Consider the following 24,589-nt stretch of genomic DNA (forward strand, 5'->3'; position numbering starts at 1 on the left):
AATGGGGTCTAGATTTCATGGGCCCATTCAAGACTTGAGCAAAGCCCTGAGCAGCTGCCCACAAGGAATTATTACAATCTGGTAGCCATGGACTATTGTACCAAATGGGTGGAAGCTTGGGCTTTGCATGATAATACCTCAAAATCGGTCGCAAAATGCCTATACTGCGGTGTTCACTCGGTTTAGTTGCCAAATTGAGATTGTTAGTGACATGGGGACTCACTTTGCCAATAAGGTCATCAATCGGATGAATTCTTTCTATATGGCGATTCACAAGAAGACTTCCCCCTACTATCCATAGGCTAATGGATTGGCAGAGTCTACAATTCATGTGGATTGGGATTGGGATGAGAAGTTGTTGGCAGCACTATGGGCTTACCGCACATCATTCAAGGTGGCCATGGGGTTGAGTCCTTTCAAATTGGCATTTGGGCTGGAAGCAATTACACCGATCGAGCATATTGTTTCAAGTCTGAGGATTGCGGTAGAGGAAAAGCTTCTTCCGTAGGACTCTATGGTGTTCTGATTGGATGTTCTAGATCAGTTGGATGATATGCGGCTAGAGAGCTATTATCTCACCTTGGAGGTTCAAGCATGGCGCAAGCGGAGGGTGGATTTGGCCTCGAAGAAAAAATCTTTTGAGCATGGGCAACTAGTTTTTCTCTTCAACGCTCGTTTTGGAAGGATGCCAAGGAAGGTGAAATTGCGATGGTCTAGTCCACATTCTGGATTTTTCATGATTGCAAATCAACATCATTTTATCTTTTGGATTTGCAAGGGCATGTACTTCCACATCCAGTTAATGGTTTTCAGCTTCATCCATACCATGATGGCATTATTCAGTGCCCATTTTTGATATCTAATGAGGCACAGATTTCCTAGGTTGAGGTGGAGGCGGCATATCTATCGCGTGGGGACACGTGGCAGAAGGGTTCACGGCATGATGACAATAGTCTTCTGCAAGGTCCTATCCCAATGGCCATACAACTACCTATCGTAAGGGTGGGGTATTGGAAGTCTGGATTGCAATTCTTGAGCATTTGTTTGCATGTACCGATTGCTTGCTGCTTTTTCTTCATCGCACTTACAGTTCTCTTGAGTTCCTTCGCCTTCCAGTTTTCATCTGCATTCAGCGCGCTCTCTTTCCTTCTTCTTTGCATAGCTATGGGGATGGCTCATCCTCAGTTTCTTCCTCTACTTCCACTGGTTTACATTGATTCCTAGTGGATTGATGCTCATCTTCAACTATTATGCATTCAAAGTTTCAGCAACATTGATTGGCAAAGGGTACCTCTTCATCCAGCAGCATCGACGCTTTGTCAGCAGTTGGCAGTGGGTTTTGTTGTGGAATTCTTGGAGGATCATCAGGACTTGATGGTTCAATTGATTTATCAGTGACTATTCTTGCCCATGGATGGAGTGATCGTGCAGTCGTCGACGTGTTCAGCAGAGAGGATGGCGACAGAGTTTGGAGCCCATGCTAGAGGAGAATACAAGTTGAGTGGGTATGAGGATGTGCAGATGCAAGATCTATATCGGTGGATACTCGAGTCTGTGTTTTTACAGGCCAACACATATACCATCACTCCTCGGACTTGAGGGATGATCGCGATTGCTGAGTAGCGGGTGGTGCCATGGGCTCAAAATTTTTAAGGAGCTTATTCATGCAAAAGCTCAAAGGGTGGTGATAGAAGTGGATAAGAAGCAAGTAGTGAATTCAAAGATTGGGCAAATTCTGGAGATATTGTTTCCCTTGCATCTGGAGTCTACGATGCCTCGACAGGCTACAGCATTGGTACTAATTCTTGAGCCTGAGGGACCTACACAGGGAGAAGCTGAGGGGTCACCTGGAAGACTGGCCAAGAAGCAGAGAAGACAAGGGCCTTGTCTCAATCATGGGATGGCCTCTACCCTTGCACCCTTGACTCCTTCTCATGCAGGTGGAACGGGGAGCATATTTAGCAGTGGGGCGGCATCAACGCAGATTACTATTGTACCACCACTTGCACCACCAGTCATGGCGAAAAGGGTAACGGTGACAGTGACTCAAGCGACCACTACAACGGGGATTTTTGGAGGTAATCTACTGGTAGGAGGCTCACTTACTCAAAGGTGGCTAGAGCATCTTCAGTGGCATTTAGCAATGACTACTGCGGTGACTCCTCTAACATTGGTGGCGGTATCCGAGGCAGTGTGGGTCTCGACACTAGAGGCTTTAATAGTGATCTCCAAGTCTGTGGTTGATTCAACGGTGTCCTCAGCCGGGTTTTCTTTTTGGGCACATCCTCTGAATGTTCAGATGGCAGTTTTGTTCCCAGTTGCTTGCTCGGCTTGCCACACAATATGGTGTGGGGAGTGGTTCTGTGAGGGTGACCAGTTTGGAAGCACAAGTCACTTAGACCTTGCAAAGTCAGCAGGCGAGGGTTCGGCAACTGGAGGGTAGGGTGGCAGTTCTTGAAGCACAAGTGCAAGTGGCAGAACTGCACTCGGAGGCCACTTAGTAGTTGCATTAGGAGTATGTTTTGGGCATTCAGCATGAAGTGTTACGCCGATGTACTATCGATGCATTGGCTAAGTACTTAAGGGCTTTTCCAGGGACTATAAGTGTCAACATGGAGCAGATGGTCTCGCTCCTAGAGGATTGCAGGATAGACAGATTGCATGCTATAATGCAGCTATTGTTCCACAAACATGGAATAGATGGGCTCACTCCTAAACACCGACTTGGAAGATGGAGATGCAGGGGTTGGTGTAGGTTCTAGTCTGCAAAGTGGTCCGCAAGTGTAGACGGTAGACCAATGGTTTCTAGTACTTCTTCGGTGGTGATGGTGCAGATAAGGAGTCATCATGGAGTCTGTGCAGATTGGGGAGGATTGGCATACAAAGTACAAAGAGTTGGCATATGGCATTGTGGAAGTCATTGCTCACAATAGCAAAAGACTGGATGTGCTTAAGCGGAAAAGGCATTCCATATGTCTGTGGTTAGAATTATGTGCTCACTCCTTCAATTTGTCATTGCCTTCAGTTCACTATGTAGGCATCTGGCTTCAGTTTTGGGGATGTGCATGTGTGGTTCGCATAGTCCACCCTGAGTGCCATGTGTTATTGCATAACCATGCGGGTTAGCAGTAGTGACTCTAAGGGATGTGTGAGGGTAGGTTAGCTGCAAGGATTGGCGGTTCATTCTCCAAGGGGTTGAGTCTTCAACGGCCACTTCCCTAACCATCAGACAGTTCTATACTCATGCTATTACTAGCATTCAAATGTTATTCTATACACAGTTGTTGTGTGAGCTCTTGCTCTGGAATATAGTGATCTTCAGTGTTTTGCCTCTATTTCATTATCAGTATTCCATTCTCATCAATGTTGCACGTGTCATTTATCTCTATTTCCCGTAGCATCTGTGCGTACTTATGATTCTACACATTATGTGTTATTGCATAACCATGTAGGTTAGTAGCAGCAGTGACTCTGAGGGGTGTGCGAGGGTAGGTTATTCCATTCTCATAGATGTTGTGCAAGCTCTTGATCCTAAATACAGGGATCGTTGGTGTTTTGTCTCCATTGCATTATCTATATTACATTCTCATCGATGTTGTGGATGTCATTTATCTCTATTTACCGTAGCGTCTACACGTAGTTATGATGATAGACATTGGCGATCACGATGCGCATTCTTATCATCATGCAAGGGATTTGAGAGCTGGCAACTAAGGTCTTCCAACAAGGTGTTTTTGGGCATGCTCGTGTCATCCGTTCCTTGCCATCATTGTGGAGGCACTTCACATGGAGGTTTGCTCGTAGTTTCACTCACTCCGACAGAGATTCAAGAGGAGATTGCTATGGTAAGGAGGCCCATTTGTGGATTTTAAGATGAACTCCATCGGATGCAATCTGATCCCCAACGCCCTACTTATGGTCGAGCGAGTGCGGAAATCCCAGTGAAGAACCTCATCCAACGGTCATGGTAGTGAATTCGCGATTGTTATCTTCCAAGGGTTGACGGTTCATATCTCTAAGTGGTTGAGTCTTATCAGCCGCTTCCCTAACCATCACGCTTCTGTATGCATGCTATTACTAGCATTCTGATGATGTTTTGTACATAGTTGTTGTGTGAGCTCTTGCTCTAGAATACAATGATCTTTGGGGTCCTGTCTCTATTGCATTATTTGTATTCTGTTCTCATAGATGTTGTGCATGTCATTTATCTCTATTTCCCATAGTGTCTGTGTGTAGTTATGATGCTACACATTGGCAATCACGATGCATGTTCTTACCATCACACAAGGGATCCTATGCAATAGATGAAGCAATGGTCAAATTCTATGGCACAAGAGAAGATTGTAAGAGGAAATCCATTACAGCATTCCGCTTTATTAGTTCATTTCCTATATCATGTTTATCCTAAACATTTCTATGGCAAGCTCATATTTGTCATCAAAATGGATGAAGCTCAATTTTTGAAAGAACGGGCCAATTTATCCTAACCATTTCTATGGCCGATTGACATGCTGGCTGTTGCTACTGCAGGAATATATTTTGATGTGATTCATCGACGGGGGGTGTAGCATGCGGTAGCAGATTACCTATCTTGGCTAGAGTCTAGAGAACTACCAATGGGAGTAGAGGAAGAGTTTCCTAATGCAGAGCTAGTAGTGATTTTTTGGGCGGGATCTAATCATGGTAGAGGCCGAAGTCATTCCGAAAGGGCCATGGTCATGGTATGATAAGATGCTCTCGTTTCTATCTATTGGCATCATCCCCAAGTACATGAGTAGAGACCAAAGGAAATGCTTGGCATTGTGGAGCTGATCCTTTGAAGTAGTCCTGGGCCAACTGTACCGGCGACATCTGATAGAGGCACTGCTACGATGTGTTCCACCTCACTAGCAGGAGGCAATGCTGATGGAAGCCCATTGTGGGGTTTCGAGTGGTCATTTTGTGGGCGAAGTAACCACAAAGAAAAATTTTCAAGTGGGTTTATGGTGGCCAACCATGCAGAAGGATGCCAAATGGTTTGCAAAAAGTTGCGACCTTTACCAATGGTTGGGCCAGCCCACTGATTAGGATTGCATGCCACTTAACTCCATATTACCTCTAGAGCCATTTCAGAAGAGGGGTCTAGATTTCATGGGCCCATTCAAGCCCTCAGTAGCTGCCCGCACAAGGAATTGTTACACTCTAGTAGCCACGAACTATTGTACCAAATGGGTGGACACTTGGGCTTTGCATGACAAAACTGCAAAATCGGTCACAAAATGCCTATACCATGTGTTCACTCGGTTCGGTTGCCCGATTGAGATTGTTAGTGATAGGGGGACTCACTTTGTCAATAAGGTCATCAAGTAGATGAATTCTTTCTATATGGTGATTCACAAGAAGTCTTCCCCCTACTATCCACAGGCTAATGGAATGGCAGGGACTACAAATCATACTTTCAAGCCGATTATGTTGTTGTGGCGTGAATTACTGCACAAATTGGGATGAGAAGTTGCTAGCGCCACTATGGGCTTAATGCACATCATTCAAGGTCGCCACAGGGATGACTCCTTTCACATTGGCATTTGGGCTGAAAGCAATTACGCCTATTGAGCATATTGTTTTGAGTTTGAGTATTGTGGTAGAGGACATGCTTCTTCCGCAAGACTCTATGGTGTTCCAATTGGATGTTCTAGATCAGTTGGATGATATACGGTTGGAGAGCTATTATCTCACCTTGGAGGTTCAAGCACGATGCAAGCAGAGGGTGGATTTGGCCTCGAAGAAAAAATCTTTTGAGTGCGGGCAACAAGTTCTTCTCTTCAACACTTGCCTTGGAAGGTTGCCAGGGAAGTTGAAATTGCGATGGTCTAGTCCATTCTGGATTTTTCATGATTGTGGATCGACATCATTTTATCTTGTGGATCTGCAAGGGCACGTACTTCCACATCCAATTAATGGTTTTCAGCTTCGTACATACCATCATGACGGTAGTATTCAGTGCCCATTTCTGATCTCTAATGAGGCACAGATTTCCTGGGTTGAGGTGGAGGTGGCAAATCTATCATATGAGGACATGTGGTAGAAGGGTTCGTGGCATGATGATAGGAGTCTTCGGTGAGGTCCTATCCCAACCACCATGCAACTACCTATCGTAAGGGTGGGGTATTGGCAATTTGGATTGTAGTTCTTGAGCATTTGTTTGCATGTACCAGTTGTTTGTTGCTTTTTCTTCATCGCACTTATATTTCTCTTGAGTTTCTTTGCCTTCCACCTTTCATCTGCATTTTAGTGCGCTCTCTTTGCTTCTCCTTCGCATAGCTATGGGGATGGCTCATGCTCAGTTTCTTCATCTACTTCCACTAACTTACATTGATTCCCAGTCGATTGATGCTCGTCTTCAACTATTACGCATTCAAAGTTTCAGCAGCATTGATTGGCAAAGGGTACCTACTCATCCAGCAGCGTCGTTACTGTCCCAACAGTTGGCAGTGGGTTATGCGGTGGAATTCTTGGAGGAGCATCAAGAGCTGACGGTCCAATTGATTTATCATCGACTATTCTTGCCCATGATCATGCAGCCGATGTGTTTAGAGGAGGGGATGGTGACGGAGTTTGGAGCCCATGCTAGAGGAGAATATAAGCTGAGTGGGTTCCAGGATGTGCATATGCGAGAGTGGTGAAGAAGCATAGAAGACAAGGGACTTGTCTTAGTCAGGGGATGGCCTCTACCCTTGCACCCTTGACTCCTTCTCATGTAGGTGGAATGGGAAGCGTATTCAGCAGTGGGGCGGCATCAACGCAGATTACTATCGTACCACCACTTGCACCACTGGTCATGGTGGAAAGGGTCAGAGTGACGGTGACTCGAGTGACCACTACAATGGGGATTTCCAGAGGTAATCCACTGGTAGGAGGCTCACTTACTCAAAGGTGGTTGGAGCAACTTCAGCAGCATTCAGCAACAACGACTACTGCAGTGACTCCTCCAATGGTGGTGGCAATATCCAAGGCAATGTGGATGTCAGCACCAAAGGCTTTAACATTGATTTTTTTGTTCCTAGTTGCTCGCTTGGCTTGCCACACAATATGGTGTGGGGGATGATTCTGTGAGGGTGACCAATTCGGAAGCAGAAGTCACTCAGTTGTTGCAAATGGAGAATGAGACCTTGTAGAGTCAGCAGGCGAGGGTTCGGCAACTGGAGGATAGGGTGGCAATTCTTGAAGCATAGGTGCAAGTGAAAGAAGCACACTCGGAGGCCACTCATCAGTTGCATTTGGAGTATGTTTCGGGCATTCAACATGAATTGTTACACCAACGTACTACCGATGAACTGTTACACCGACGTAGTTAAGGGCTTTTCCCGGGAATGTAAGTTTCAACATGGAGCAGATGGGCTTGCTCCTGGAGGCTCTTCAAGGGGATGTGTGGGCAGAGTGGGATAGACAGATTGCACACTAGAATGCGGCTGTTGTTTCGCAAACATATTGAGAACTGGTTCCACAACAACGCCGACATGGAATGGATGGAGATGCAGGTGCAGGTGCAGGTTTCGGTCCACAAAGTGGTCCGCAAGTGCATATGGGTTCTTGACCAATGGGTTCAAGTACTTCTTTCAGTGGTGGTGGTGCAGATAAGGGGAAAGGAATCGTCATGGAGTCTGTGCAAATTAGGGAGGATTGGCATGCAAAGTACGAAGACTTGGCGGATGGCATTGTGGAAGTCGTTTCTCGCAATAGCAAAAGAGTGGATGTGATAAAGTGGCAGAGGCATTCCCTATGTCTATGGTTAGAATTGTGTCCTCACCCCTTAGTATGTCATTGCCTCCTTGTCCTCCTTGGTGGAGAGAAGTGGATAAATTTTTGGAGAAATTCTATAATAAGCACACTACTTTCCCTGGATTGTCGGATCTCCTTCGTATGAGCCAATGGTGATTTAGCGACCAGTGACAGCACAGAAGCACTGGTAGCAATAGCTTCCATTGAGTGCTTGGATAAATGAGGTGTTGCCCATAGAGCAGTGGCCTGAACAGCAAGTGGTGGATAGGTCCAAGCCACATCCTTTGCAATGGCTGATGAATCTAGAGCAGGATCGCAGGCTGAAGATGTGGTTGCGAAAGATGCAGCTAGAGACTATTGCTACTAGTTCAAGTGGAGTGGAATCGATGATGCAATTGTAGATAGAGGGCCTTGAAAGCGATGATGCGGGACTAAGCAAGGTGAGTGTCATTGATGCACATGTTTAGTATATTTCTAGTTCGGATGAAGAATAGAGCTACGGCGATGGCTGTTGGATGGCCTCATAGAATAAAGATAGGAGATGTTTGAAATGCGGGATGCTTTTGGACAAGCCAGATCGAAGATGTCCGAAATGCGGGGATGCTTTTGGACACGCAAGAGAAACAACTAAGGCTGTTCAGACAAGCATTTCAATTAATGACAATGGATGTTTTTTTCTAAGTGTTTTTAGAAATGAGATGCTTTGTAATTCATGTGTATTGAGTGGAGGGTGAGAATTAACTTACTGCACCTGGTTTTCTATCGAGGCTATGCCTAAAATGATTGTTGCACATACACTATGTAGGCATCTGACTTCAGTTTTGGGGATGTGCATGTGTGGTTCGCATAGTCCATCGTGAGTGCCATGTGTTATTGCATAACCATGTGGGTTAGCAGCAGTGACTCTGAGGGGTGTGCGAGAATAGGATAGCTACCCAAGGATTGGCGGTTCAGATCTCCAAGTGGTTGAGTCTTCAACGGCCACTTCCCTAACCATCAGATGGTTCTGTACGCATGTTATTACTAGCATTCTGATGTTGTTCTGTACACAGTTGTTGTGCAAGCTCTTGCTATGAAATATAGTGATCTTTGGTGTTTTGTCTCTATTGCATTATCTATATTCCGTTCTCATAGATGTTGCGCGTGTCGTTTATCTCTATTTCTCGTAGCATCTGCACGTAGTCATGATGCTACACATTATGTGTTATTGCATAACCATACGAGTTAGCAGCAGTGACTCTGAGGGGTGGGTGATGGTAAATTATTCCATTCTCATAGATGTTGTGCGAGCTCTTGCTCCGAAATACAATGATCTTCGGTGTTCTGTCTCTATTGCATTATTTGCATTCCGTTTTCATAGATGTTGTGCTTGTCGTTTATCTCTGTTTCTCGTACGTTTGCGCATAGTTATGATGCTACACATTGGCAATCACAATGCGCATTCTTACCATCATGCAAGGGATTCATGAGCTGGTGATTGATTGGCTTCTGACAAGGTGTTTTGGGTGTGCTCATGTCGTCCGTTCCTTGCCGTCATTGTGGAGGCACTTCACATGGAGGTTTGCACTCACTTCGGCAGAGATTCAGGAGGAGATTGTTGTGGTAAGGAGGCACATCCGTGGATCTCAAGATGAACTCCATCAGATGCAATCCGATCCCCAGCACCCTGCTTATGGTCGAGCGAGTGCAGAAATCCTAGTGAAGAACCTCATTCAGTGGTCGTGGCAGCGCATTTTGTGGTTGTTATCTTCCAAGGATTGGTGGTTCAAGTCTCCAAGTGGTTGAGTCTTCAACGGCCGCTTCCCTAACCATCAGGTGGTTCTGTGTGCATGCTATTACTAGCATTTTGATGTTGTTCTGTACACAGTTGTTGTGCGAGATCTTGCTCTAGAATACAGTGATCTTTGATGTTTTGTCTCTATTGCATTTTCTGTATTCCATTCTCATAGATGTTGCACGTAGAAGTGAACCCTCTCCACCTAGGCAATTCACAAAGGAAGTGATCTCATCAATATAGAGCCCAAAGAGAGTCGATGAGAGGGGGTAGCCTTGTTTCACTCCAAAAGTTCTCTCAGCCCAATTTGATAGACCTCCTAGGGCACATACCCTCCCTCTAACGGACTCATGTAGACTCATGATCCCGCAGATCATGATCTCTGGGAGCTGCAACTCCTATAGCCTCCTGATGAGGCAAGAGCATGGGTCAAGATCAAATTCCTTATGAAATTCTACAAAGCATGTGTAGACTGCCTAATGCCTCGACTTCGCCTCCTTCATGATAGCCCTCGAGGTGAAAATGTGGTCCAAGGTCGAGTGATGCCTCCGAAAACATGCTTGTCCATGGCTGGCTGATCTCCCTCTCTGGTATCAACTCATATTTCTTAGCCAGGGCATGGCCAATCATAAGAGTGTGGTAGATCTCGGTGTCCATGGGATCACCTACCTCGAGTATCAATACAATGGTGGTGGTACTCCAAGTAGGTGGGAAGCCATGGCATACGGCATGGTTGAATAGTTGTGCTAGGACCAAGGTCAAGACCCCTGTCCATAAAGGAAAGGGTTAGAAACCCTAATCCTAACCCTAACCCTAAAAGGGTTTGTATATATTCTACATTTTCAACTAACAATGGTGTACAGTTAGTCATTTGTGGTGTGCTCTCTAGCTATGCCCTCTCTCCTCATCTCCACTCTTCTCCTCTCCCCTCTTCATATTTTGTCACAGCCTGCGTAGAATAATGTAAGGCGGCTATCTTTGTTTGCTTCATGTGATGACGATCGACTAGGGTCAAGGGCAGCAATTGCATTCATGACTCCTTTTTGTTGCTATTTGTATTGTTGCGCATACAAATTGTGACCCCTTCGTTGCTGATAAGCCCAACTCTGATACCAATAAAACAACACTCCCACAAGATAATAGAGGGCTCTTACTACAATAATCTCCCAGCTATGAGCTCCTTGAGAGAATCTCCAAAACTCTCTGTGTGTGTCTCGTCCCCCGTGTGAGAGATATCTTCTTTCTCTCTCTTGCCTCTGGGAGTTCTCTCTATAACTCTCCCCTAGCCTAGTGCTTGCCAATTGGCCTTTCCTCTTGGTGCCATGTGTCCTCTAATGGACTCCTTCCATTAAGCGCTCTCTTGGGCTATCCTTTGCACCTCCTTGAAAATGCCTAGGCCTAGGGTCACCCTAGATCCAAGCCCTCGAGGCCCTTATCTACAAGGACTATCAAGCCATCCGATTTTCCACCTCGCATTAACCAAGCCATAGGCTCGGAATCCCGTGATTATGGTCGGTGTAATAGTAGCAAAGGTGGTAATAAAGCGAAAGTAAGGTCCAATATGAATCAATGTCCTCAAGCCGTCCTATGGTGAGGTGAGAAATCTGTGCGTGCCTTGCTGCTCTCATCTCCCTTACAACCTTCGCCTGCCTCCGTCTCAGCCTCTAGCATTTCTCCCCTCCCTTCGCCTACCCCTTGTCCTTGCTACCTCCCTCTCCTATCCCCTCCTCTCTCTCTCTCTCTCTCTCTCTCTCTCTCTCTCTCCTCTCCCCCCCCTCACCTTCCTTGTTGCCCTCGGCCAACAAGCAACACTTGCCCCTCCCTTGGTGGCATCTCCCTCCCCTCTCCACAACCTACGCTTCCACCTTCCCAGCTCAACATCCTATGCTGACTACCTACATCTTACTAGCTGCTTGTCTTCTACCTCCCCTATGAAATGACAAAAGTAATGTGCATTCCTTGCATTTTACATGAGAATTGCATAAGTGTTCTACAACTTCATAGCAGCAAGGAAAGCGTCTGTTAGCTCCCACAATGAAGTGGCACATGAGACGGACCCTCACTACCTACAAAACCAGCAAGCGATAGATCGACAGATCTGTGCTAGCAAAGTTGAAAATTCTAGTTTATTGAAAGCATGGTCCAAAGTCCCACATAGATTCAAAACCCAACAAAGTGGATTTGAAATATACCATTCTCTTCAGGCCTATCAATTTGACCTTCTGCTATCTGACTTCCCTCAGATCTCAACTTTTCGAACAGGAAAGGACATAAAGTTCATGAATTGAATGTGGCTTGATTGAAGCAAATATGCTTTTATGCGAGGATCAAAGCTTTGGTTGGAGTGTGAAAGATTGTGCACCTAAGAATGCCCTTTGGCTACAAGATTTGAGCCCACAATTCTAGCCCTTCTAAAGATCATGGAAGCTCTGTTTCGATTCAAGAAACCCATGTTGATGCTCTTTCCTTGGTTGATGTTACTACTAGCAGTTGCACCGCATCCATGGTGTAGCAAAGTGACAGTGCATTTGCAGACTGAAGGTAGCGTGGTTGTATCAGGAAGGATATTTTGTAGACACTACATGGAGCATTCCACTTGTAGGTATGATGCACAAGGTTCCTTTCTCTCTGAGTCGAAGCATGTTTGTCTCAAACTGATCAAATGGTGTGGTTGCATCTCTGATAGTTTGGTGACCCTATTTGTAAATGAATAGGTGCAGAAGTCATGTTGGATTGCACGGATTCCACATTCGGGAGAGTGTTAGCAACAAATAGTGGGAGAAGTTGAATGCAGACATGGGGAAGGTGCTTAGCTGTGGAGTAGGCTTGAAAAAATTAGGGGAAGGAAACAAGTATGCAATGGCAGCTCTCTTGTTGGCCCCGTGTTAAGAGGTCTAGCCAATCCGTTAGGAGCTCCCATCTCATCTCTAGGGAGGCACTAGGAGGGAAAGGGAGACCCCCCGGGGGCTCAACGAAGGGAGAGAGGGGGGGCTGAGTGACACAGAGAGGGAGGCCATGGGGAGAGATGGGGACGGAGAGAGGAGGGACTCGGAACTTGAGGGGGGCAAAAGAGGGAAGGGGGAGGATAGTAGGAGGAGGGAGAAGGTACGCTAATTGAGCAATTAGGGCACCTTATAACTTAGCTTAAAGAATTTAGTTAATGTCCTCTAAATTGAATTATATTAAGTCGAGCCAGTATGCTCCCGATAAATAGTGTCTCTAACTGCTAACAAAACAATGCTATTTATAGGCTGGGCTCACACCATCCTCCAAAAGGTGGTGTGAAGGGTTGCCGTCCTAGTTGGCCCCCAATAGGAGAGAGACTGACACAAAAGATTTGTGTCCGGCCCATGAAGGCCACCCACGCCATGGCCAGCTCCTCCAACTGTTACATGATTGGTCCATTCCATCTCCACACCAGTCACACGTTGTTGACATAAACTAGCGGCCTGATGAACCCCAGTTGGTGTGAACCGCCACACACGACGGATTCTATTTCCTCCTTCACGGGCAAGGGGGCCGGTCTAAACGCACTAGGAGAAGAGAGAGGGAGAAGGAAAAGAATGGAAGAGAAAAACCCTAATAGTTAGAAGAAGCCCCCTAACAATGTGCGAGGTAAAAACCCTAGCAGAGTGACCTATTTGTGGTCTCAAAAGTGCCTTCGATCATAACGTTCCTTCGTACAATGACATGTTTTTCCGTTATATGCCTTGTGATTCTTCGTTCCATTTTTTGAAGGATTGTTCGCTGCCTGTCATTTAGGATTCATGGGTAGCTTCTACTGCGAGGAGTTTAGTATCAGTTGATGGATTTGCGATTTCCGGAGATGGTTACTTGTGCATACGATTCTGCTACCATCGTGAAATCGTGAAAGTTCCTTTGAAATGTGCAGGCCAGTTCCTCTAATTATACGGGAGACACAGTTGCTCGGTGTTGTGATTCACGTTTCCTCTTTGCGGCGCTGGCATCTTGTTTCTCTTCCTGAAGTTTTGTATTGTTCTCATCTTGTGGTTCGGTGTGGTCAACTGATCGAGATATGGGCATTACTTCCCAATGATTAGAAATTGTCTCAAACTTCTCTGATTGAATATGAAAGAGATCTATATTATGAGGGATGTAATGTTTGACAGAAGCCTTCTCTAGTCTCGGGGTCTTTATCTCTCACTTTCCAAGGTGAGTAGATGTGGCACTTCCTCCTGATTATGAGTGTTTTTTTCTGATTTCAATCTGAAAGAGAGGGACATAATATTTCACTTTTTCACTTCAAAACTTGCCCTGCCCCTACAGACTCGCACAGTAGTCCCATGTTCTGAATTATCTGGTACCGGGTTGGCTTTTTCCAAGTTGAGGATTTTTGTTACTTGATGAGTATGCTGTTTTCCATAGGATTAGTGAGTTCTAATCAGCTGTGTGGTATGAGAGCCGAATGTAGCTTTCTGGTTGGTCATCATTCTAGTCTTCTGGTTTGCCTTATTTTTGTTGAGTCGCTTACCCTCTTATTTTACTGCTCTGCCTGTACACATCGTTCCTGTGTTCCACAGACTACGTAAGGTTTGCAGTCATCCCCAAGTGCTTCCCCTACTTTCAGAAAATTGCTACGTAAGTGAGTACCCGTTTTTGTCCTCCTTTCTTTCCTGAGCAGCTTTAACAATACGAAGTGCACAGCCCTTAAGAGCGCCTTCACTAGTGCTTCGGCATGTGGAAGGGATTTGAGTCATAGCTGTGCTATAACGATGCTTAGGGCAACTTGAGGGTTTCCTCTTCTCCTCTCTTCCCTCTGTGCGGCAGTCAATTGTTCTTTTGATTGCGGATAAGAGTGAAGAGCATATTGTAATGTCCGTTCGATGAGTTAGTCAACTCACCTTTGATCTCCTGCCTTGCATACTGATTAGCCGTGTCGAGCAAGGTTAGATGCTTTGTCATTCAACTTAGGTAAATAATTCATCTGGTGCTTCGTATCAAGTGGGTTTGTATTTTTTAAGTTGAGGGTAGGGAATGATTTAATCTTATTACCAAGAGTTTGTTGATTGTGCATGATGAATACTTTAGTTACTTTAAGGGTTTGCATTTAGTAGGTACATGGATTTATAGCTTTTAAGGATGTTGCACTAGGTCTAGCTTTTGCTTCATGAGAATGAATTGATGTATGTGATATTCTGTTAGAGGTCTTGTATGGTACATGTTTCTTAATCCATTAGGTTTTGTATGTTACACATCTCTTAATCCATTATCTTATATGATAGTGAAAGGAGACTCCCACTTCCACATTTGTTAAAACTCTAGGAAGAGATATTATGAAAAATATGGAAAAGTCTATGGCTTTGATCCCCTCCATCGCCATACCAATGCAATGTAGTATATCTTGCGACTACCACTACAATCAAAAAATTCACTACATTGTTGATCAGATCCCAAGAAATGTAGTGAATCATTTGCTCATAAGAAGGCTCTAAAAAGTTTCTCTACCAAGTAGTGGAGGTAGAAAGGATACTCTAAAACCAGAGATCAGACATTCCAACCGAAAGGGAGACCATTCCAATGAAGTAATTTTTGCTTCAGCTTATTGTTGAACTAATTAAACCTTTGACGTAGAAAGCCTCAACCGGATTGGAGCTGCAAGATACTTATGCTTCCATTGTGAAGGATCATTTTGGTCCAGCCTAAAACCAAAAGTTTTGGCCTAGCTTCTTAAAGAGCCGGAGGCACAGTAGGACCCTTGAGTCGAGCACGAGGCACAGTAGATTCGAAACACTGGTATACTCTTGAGAGAGAGAGGATGTCATGTGCAAACATTTGGAACGACCATTGATCCGTAGGGCTAGTCCTTTGATTTGGCCTTGTTGGCTTTCCTTTTAGATGTATGGTATTAGCGGCATAGTGGTCAAGGTAAACAATGAGGGCACTAGGGGACAAGTTTTGCCACACGCTCCTTACCATCATTATTGCTCAATTCATCAAGAAACCCTTTGGATATATGCCTAAATTTTGTCTCCAATTGTCGCTCTAATTTGCACCCAATCCACAGATTCCCTACCATGTCGTCTCTTGATGGATTGAAAAACCATTCTAGAGGGGCAATCCCCCACCTATAGCCATGCTTGCCTACTTTTAGTTCGTGCTAATTGCGTTGCTTCCATTTCCCAATCATGCAGAACCGTTTCAACCTCAGTAAGCGCACATTTATATCTACAGAATCTGGGAGAGAAGAAGCCTAAATAATAAAACTACCAATAGGAAGCCTTGGCCACCATGCCTCATCTAAAGCACAAAACTTATCAAGTCTTCTTGCTCTAAAATCAGCCCCCAATCTCTTGTTATTTCAAAAATACCCTCAAACCCTTTTTCATCAAGTTCAGCACAATCATTAGACCAATGGACAACGCAAAGTCATCCCAAGCTTCACACTCAGCACTCCCAATCACTCTCTTACCGTGGGATCTATGTTCTACCCTCTGTCATGTTCCAGTTGCCTCCTAACAACCAATTTGAGCCATTCAAACACACTCTCAGCTTTCTCCAACAAGCTATTCACTCTGATACGCTAGTAAGGGCATAAATACTCGCCACCCTCAATGAAAACCCCTTGAAGTCAATCTCAACACCGAGTCTTCTAGGGCATTCCCTTGTATAATGGCTAGATGTCTTGCAAATGTAGCACGCATCAGGGAAAGACTTGAAGTGAACTCGCAGACGACTCGAGCAAAATCAAGGGGATCCTAGCTACGATACCAAAGGATTCAAGCCTTACGAGAGGAAGCATAAGCGGTGAAGGAGGGATCAGCAACGTATTTCCATGTGTGCTTGAAATCCTTTCCACGGGAATCTAGGGAACTCCACCCAAATCAAACACTCATGATGTAAAAACTCTTTAATACTAAAGGAGGGACTCCATGGTATAGGCAGATCCACAGTACCTTCGAAAACATACTTATGAGTAACCTCAGAGGCACAACGGAGTACCCTTTCCCCACAAACTTGGCCGAAAAACATACATTGGTAGATTACTTTCAAACAGAAGGAAATCCTTGAGCTTCGAGAAAGAAGGAACTCTACCTACGAAAAAAACAGATATGCCTTGCCCCCCCTTATCGATCTTTCCAGGTTTAACCATCTCAAAAGGAAGTTCACAAACGATTGCATGCTCTTTCCCATCCTCTAGTAAAGCTTTCCTCTTCGCCTCTCTATGAAGCCAAGCCAACTTTTGTTTCAAGATTTGTTGGACTTCTTGCTCGGACAGTTCGCTTTGAGTTTTATGCGCTATAGCGTCAACATACGAGAGAACCTCTTCAGCTTTTCCATCATTTTCCTCCTCTCGAGAAACTCTATTGCCCTCAGTCTTTTCCACACAAGTTGCTTCCTTACCAGCCTCAAAGCACTTATGATTCACCTCGATTGCTTCACCTTGACACGTGGGGTCTATGGCAACTCTCACCAATAGTACCCTCACACCGACAATACTTAAGCCCCTTAGAGGACTTCCCTGTGCCAACCTGTGACGCTGGGGGAGCCTTACTAGTTGAATAAATTTGCAGCCCCATGTCTCAGCAAATGCTGAACGATGTAGTTCTGGTGGCAATGGATTGCTACCTTGGTAGCCTCTATTTCACAGAACCCAGCCCAGCAGTTTGCTGCTAGACTAGTTTAACAGACTGTTGGATCATTTATTGCTCAAATGCAAGCACTTTTGGTTGGTGGAGCAAGGTATCTGCAATGTCGTGGAGACATGTAAAGCACGTTTCACCCAGTGCACCCTGTCACTTTTGCCCAACAACATCCAGCAGCAGATAGGCGGGGATGCAAATCAATGGGCAGCATCCCCTACAGAATCTGTGACGTGGGGAGGCCCTCTACTCCATGCTTCCTAGAAATCAAGGCAATTGACATGCACTACCTCACCCACTCACGAGCATCCAATTTCTCCATTCTGATTGTGGTTTCTTTACTCTCCATGCTCCACGATGTTTGAAGAATACAATGTAGGACTATTGTAACCATGGCCTATGGAGAGAAAAACATTTGAAAACTCTTTAAGTTCTGGTCCATAAAGCTACGTACTTCTGTTGAAGGTACACTTCTAACTCAAGCCACATAGAGAGAGAGAGAGAGAGACAGAGACAGAGAGAGAGAGAGAGAGTCATTAGGAAAGATTTAGCTTAATACCTATGTTGTTACCATATTGAGTTTTCAATCTACAACTAGGATATACCTATGACTTATAGCCTTTTATATCCACATGGCACATAACTTATATCTCTCTAAAGAGTGCCTCACACATTTGGTGGAGATTTGAAAAATCCTGTAACTTTAACCACATATTAAGAGTCAAATTTGCACTTCCTAGCACATCAAATGATCCTTGTTAAACTGTCATAAGGGAATTTGAATGAAGCTTTAGCATTTGCATCATACATTGAAAATAGCTTCACTATCTAGATTCTTCATTATTATATGCATGTGCAAAAAATGGCATAGCACTAAGAAAATGTGTAGATGAACCATATAAGGGGACAACCCATAACCATAAAACGTTACCAAATAAGATCTAAACAAGAAGAAGGCAGAAAAGTGACAACAATTGTTGATTGTTGTAGGCCAAGATCTATGGAGGAAAATGTATTAAGAACTGAATTTGTGGTCCTTAAAGTTGAGTGCTTGTGTTAAAAGTGTAACTCAAACTTCGAATCATTAAAAGCAAAGGGAGGAAATCCATCTTGGTACTTTTTTTGCCACCATATTGATTTTTTAAGAGACTCAACTGCAAATAGGACATGCCTATCATTTGTGGCCTTTTATATCACATAAGGCTAATAATGAATTTACCACCTCACACATCTTATGGTTAGGATTGAAAAAACTTGTACTTGAACACATTGGTTTATCTTGTCGAAACATAGTTCGATCATGCTAACATTGTGCACATAACATTTATGTGACATCATGCTATATTCTCTAATGTGAATATGTAGAACCATGCATCAAGAATCAAACTTGAACTTCCCAAGAACATGGTATTACATGTCAAACTATCATAAATAAGCTTTAGCGTTTGCATCATACATTAAAAATAGCTTTTCACTATCTAGACTTGTAGATTTAGATTCTTAATTATCAAAAACATGTACCAAAAATGACATAGCACCAAGAAAACACGTTGATGAACGTTAAGATTAAGACCATCACCATTAAACCTTACCAAGTAACAACTCAACAAGAAGAGCACATTATCTTTTCTTGTCGGACGCTTTGCCATGCCTATTGATTAGAGCAACCTATCATCTCTAGATGAAGGAAGAGACTTTCATCGCCTCTAACAAAGAGAATACGAGGATCTTGAAATCCACGATAGACATTTCACCTAACAACTTGTGTAAGGAGTACAATAACTACATGACTGCGGCTTCTTCATGCTTTTCTTAGATAGAGGTGCGGTTTGAGGGTGACTTTCCAAAATGGTTCCTGGTCTACTTAAGTATCAAGGTCATTGCATGTTGGTTGATTTTTGTTTCATTGGTAACAAGCATCTGTCCACTCCCTTCGGGAACGCGAATGGCTTCTCTCAAGCTCGGTTGGCTGTAGAGGGAACTTGGTTCACACCATCCCTTGGAGTGCTTCATTCACTCCTGAAGAGGTTTTGTAGTTTGAGTGTCCAGTATGGATACACTTCCCTAATATTAGCAAATGTTAGCTCATGAAATTGAAAGTATTGCTTACACTTTGGGTAGATCCTACCGATTCAACCAAAGTGGGATTCACTATAATTTTGAGTGCTTTGGGATAGGAGGAAGGATCGCTTGAAGGTCTTGAGTTGGCTCTCTCGAACGAGAGGAAGCTCTTTATTGAAGTTTGTTCTGGATATGAATGGAATAGGAAATGTCTCTAGCAGAGTTCGGGCATTCAACTTCCTATAATCCATACACACTATGAGTTTCCTATTTTTCTTGATAGCTACACTTCTAGTATTTATCTTGCAGTCAAGTACTTGGTAGCCGTTGTAGGATCTAGATTTGTGGATTCCCACATAAATATGTCATGCATCACTTGTTTTCAATGGGGTACATTCTTAACTATCAAAGGGTCAATAATGTGCCATCCAGGTGCCACCAAAAAAAGGCAATGCTACAAGCCTTTAAAAAAACAACTCTACAAATATGTGAGAAGCTTATTCCATGAAACTTCTCTCTATTTCGTCTATCCTACTCAGCTATGCATGATGCATCTATTGCATATTCCATTAAGCGTCTCTCTATCGATTGTCCTGCTCAGCTATGTGTGATGCACTCAAATCCGAAATGTTATTTAGCTTTTGCCTCTGCATATCTACTAAGGGGCTTATGTCATGGAGGGGGAAAAGGAGGGAAATAATGATTTCTATTTTGAATGTTTTGCCCTTGGAAGAGCCTAATTTGGACATTTTTCCTATGATGCATGACATAATTAATAACCCAAAGGGAAAGTGAGAAAGGAATATAAGAAAATGTCACATCAATAGTAGAGAAATGTCACATCAATGGTTCTTAAGGGTAGGGGAAATAGCACCATGGGGTCTAGAGCATGGGGTGCTATTTCCCCTAGTCCCACTCTATTTCCCCTAGTGCATTTGCATGGCATAACAAAAATATTTATTTCCCCTCTATTTTCTCTCCATCACATAAGGCCCTAAGAGAGTAGGATGCAGGATGCATCGCCCAGGCAGAAGAATGGCCCAACCTCTGCTTGCTTCTCGATTGCATTTCCAAGTAATGCCTCTAGTCAAAAATTGATGCCAAGCATCCCAAGGAACTGTGATTGTGAAATGGATCCGAAGCTAGATTCCCCAACTGCAATCTCTGGGACAGTCTGTTTCAAAGCAGCAAAGTCAACATAGGATCCTGCAAAACTGGCATGAAATTGTGCTTCTCTATTGCTTGTAGACTGTCAGAAATCAGCCTATCTTCTCCATAGTCAATCACAAGAGCTCCACAACCATCCTCTCCTACTCTCTTTGCAATCTCATGTGTTATCTTCAAAGCTTGGAAGAGAGAATCATTCCCTTCGAGAGCGTGTAGAGGTGCTTGGAGCTGAGAAGATTGAGCCACCACAGGGAGAGGAATACAAAAAATTCTAAGAGGACCCGGCTCTTATCGCATGTCATGAATCAATGCGGCTCAAAAATGCCACGCACTCACACAAACAGATAGAATTTTGCGCTATTCTGCAAACTTGACTGGTAAGGCAAGGAGTTATCTTTCTCAAGCTTACTCTAGATATATAGTCCAAAATGAAGCTTCTCCTCTCACACAACCTCTCAACAAGGTAGAGAGACCTTTCCAACATAAGAGGAACTCAAGAAATAAGAAAACTCACTAGAGAGAGCACCATAAGACTTATTTAGCAACCCTTAAAAACACACAATTGAAGGGACCTCTCACACACTCAACAAGGACACACTCCAAGGACTCCAAGGGAATTGGACAGCCCACATAGGGAATTGGCACATAGTCAAAGAAAGGGAGGGAATTTTGCATAGTGAATTTGAGAGTTGACACAAATAGCAAGGTTATAAATCTCACACACCTCAAAATCTCTCAATCTCTATTTTCTTCCACAAAGACTCACAAATGAAGTTAATAAACACAAAAGAACTTCAAGCTCCGAATATCATATCTAAGATCTTTTGAAGCAAATAGAGAGGAAGATCTCCTCTACAAAAATGACTTATAAGATGTACAAGATGTCTAACCTAAAGGAGGGCTTGTGCCTCAATAATGCAAGGGCATAACACATTATCTAAAACACTTTCTAGCTAAGATACCATGTAGAAGAAGGATATAAAATGGGCGAGAAAGTGAGGAGTGCACACAACATGTCTAATTACACACCATATATTCCAAAGAAACTAAAACATATACATGGTCACCATTTATGATTAAGGTTAGGGCTAGGGTTTCTTCCATGAGCCCTATCTCTATGAGTAAGAGCTTTGAATACCTTAAATACATTTAGTGCATGAAAATTTCCTTTAGAAAAAAAATCCAAGTTTTTTGAAAATAATTATCAATGAGTGTTATGAAATATAAGCCTATCTTTGTCTAAATGGACCATTTAGAGTATGTCTAAAACTCATAACCATAGTGTTTGCTAATGGCTGCCCATATAGCATGACTAAACATGATGGATAAACCTCATGAATTTCCACATCTCTAATTTTAGATTTTGAGGTAGCCATATTTTTAATTTTTGATGAGTTGTAGTAAGAAACATTTGAACCAAAATTGTTAAAATCTATTTGAACATTCTTCCAAACTTTTTCTCCCAGAGCATTTGTGATGTTAGGGTTATATAATTATTCTCCTATGCAATCAAACGTATTGAAAATTGTCCCACATCTCTTTTAATGATATGACCAACTAATAAGAGAAACTATGATATTAACAAAAAATTATAAGTATCTCCAAGTGCTATTTACAATATCTTCATTGCTATAAGTGGAATAGTTCCTATTGTTTCAATCTTGTGGCGTATTATTAGCATTGATGACATTTCCTTTTGGATCTATATGTAGAGCCATGCTTGAAAACAATAAGGCCAAGAACATGGGTATCTCAAGGAGGCATTGTATTGACAAGGATAATGCGGCAAAATGTACAAGCACCACAAAGCACATTAGTTGATACTTGTTGACATGATGATGGGGTAGGGATTTTAGGATAAGGACGACCAAGGAATTTAGGCTCAAGATATTAGTGGATGAGGGAATCCAAGAAAATATCACAACCAAAAGGCTATAAAAGGAGAAGCCATGTGCCATTGTGAGGGTTGTTGGTTGGAAGTCACATGAAATAGATAGTTAATAAAATGTAAATCTAGGATCATCCCCAAGTTGTAAAATCTTTTGACTCCCTTCTGGGAAATATAATAGAAGGATTTTGCAAAGCAACTAGTTGTGTAACACAAAAATGTGAGTATAATACGAAATAACTACCACCCGAATGTACCAAGACTCTGTCTCTCTCCCTAAACAAAATTACTCTCTATCTCTCTCTCTTACTTTAGCAACGTGATAACCATCCACAAATTTGAAATGTGGGAGAACAAAGCAAAGGGTGGATTTCTTGGTTAACATACTCACCCGCTACCAAATGCTTGTTGGTGTGTTAGGCCTTTAATGTCACTCGTCATTTTTTCTTGCTTGTTGCCTTGCCTTTGTCATTGGTGTTTCATCCCTCTTTTTTTGCTTTTTCCTCTTCCTTTGACGTCCTTTCGTTGCTCCTCTTGGTAGATGCTCATCCTTTAGAGTTTCCAAAATCTAGGCATGCTTGATAATTTTCCCTTGCCTTCCTCCATAAACATGTATTCATGTAGTGGCCTTTTCTTAATCTACTTGTTGTGAGCCCCAATATCACTACACCTATGCAAGTTGGCCACATCAGATCTTACATGCTTCAATCCTTTAGAGATCACAATTCTTCACTGTCATGCTTTGGCATAATTTAACATGTCAACTCTTGCTTGCCATTTCCCCCTTTGTTTGTTTTATGTGGCCGCATCCCTCATAGTTCCTTAATATTGTCCTTCTTTTAGTCTTGCATAGGCTATTACTCCTTCATGCTTGCTTTGCCCCTTCATTCTTCTTCCTGTGAGGCTATACCCTAGGATTTTTTTTTATGTCCACACCAAGCCCCTTCATTCTTACTCGACCCCACTTTTTTAACTTGTTTTCCCTAGGGTTTATGGTCCTTGTCCAGTTCTCCCTTGGTCTTCTCCTATTTTGATTACCCATTGACCTTTGACCGTGACCTTTGTTCTTCTTCTCAACCTTGGATCTTTAGTTGTCATATTTCATCTGTTGAGCCATGCCTTTAGCATATCTCATTTCTATTATGGGTTTTTGTCCATTGTTTTGTTTTTGCTAATTTCAAACCTGACCACGATTAGAATTTGTATAGGAAAGGGACCATTTAAAATTTACTATCATATTCTTTGGTTTTTTTCTCCTGATACTTTGAATCCAATTTCCCTCCTTTTTGGTCCTTTACTACCTAGGGTTTGTATTACAACATTCATATGGGGTTCTTCGTCTCTCCTATTAGCTACCGTTCTTTGGGCTATAAATTGCCATTCAAGATCAATCGGATTGATAGCTACCATGATTTGGTGTCTATGGATGGTTGCCATGCTTTTTTGCTTCCTTTGGCTCTATCAAATTTATCTTCATGCTCTTTCTCCTACCATCCTATTTTTTTGTACTCGAATCTTCAATGTATATATGACGCACTCTCTGTAGTCTTGGTGTGCCTTGGAATTGCTTCATCTTTGCTTGGCTTTCGTCTTGCACCTTCAAGCTGGTTTGCATGCCAGGGAATTGCTACCTTTGGCTTTCTCTTATCTCCCTACTTCCAAACTCTTCACCTCTTGGATTCAAACATTACAAAAAATTAGGACTCAAAAAGGGCTAGTGACATGGAAGAATAAGGTGAATAAAACCCAATAGAATATTGGCTTGTGGAGGGCAATAGATGGCATAGAGAAGAAAAATCAAGAATTACAAGTAAAGGTTCAAACATTAGATGTTTAATTGGGAGAGATCACTATAAATGTGTTTCACTCACAAATGCAAAACACAGCTCTGAAGGATGAGATTAAAAAAGTTAGAAAAAACATTATCATTCATGAAGGATACTTTAGTGGGTCCAAGAATACGTAAGAGGATATTGCGTCCAATGGATTTTATATCCAAGAAAAGTGCTCACTGGAAGCGTCGAGTGAGAGCTATAGGAGTGTTTCAAAAATCATGTCTATCCATGATGAACACTCTGGTGCTATGGGTGAAGTGTTTACCAAAAAAATGTAGGAGTCTATTATATAACATCCAAAACTCAAAAGTCTAAAATTAAAGATAAGATCTGAGTCAATGAACAAAGTTGTGGAGCATTTCAATGCAACTAGTGCATAGAGAGTTATTAAGAGCTTAAAAATAACATATCTTTCTATGGGAGAAAAAGTTAAAGCCCCACTTCCTAAACAGAGTGATGTCAATAAGGCCAAGCATGCACTCAATTTGGGCGTACTTGATTTAGT

The sequence above is a fragment of the Dipteris shenzhenensis genome, chromosome 18, assembly GCF_047967505.1.
Source record: "Dipteris shenzhenensis isolate YYH24624 ecotype China chromosome 18, Dip_SZ_1.0, whole genome shotgun sequence".
In the NCBI taxonomy this organism is placed as follows: domain Eukaryota; kingdom Viridiplantae; phylum Streptophyta; class Polypodiopsida; order Gleicheniales; family Dipteridaceae; genus Dipteris; species Dipteris shenzhenensis.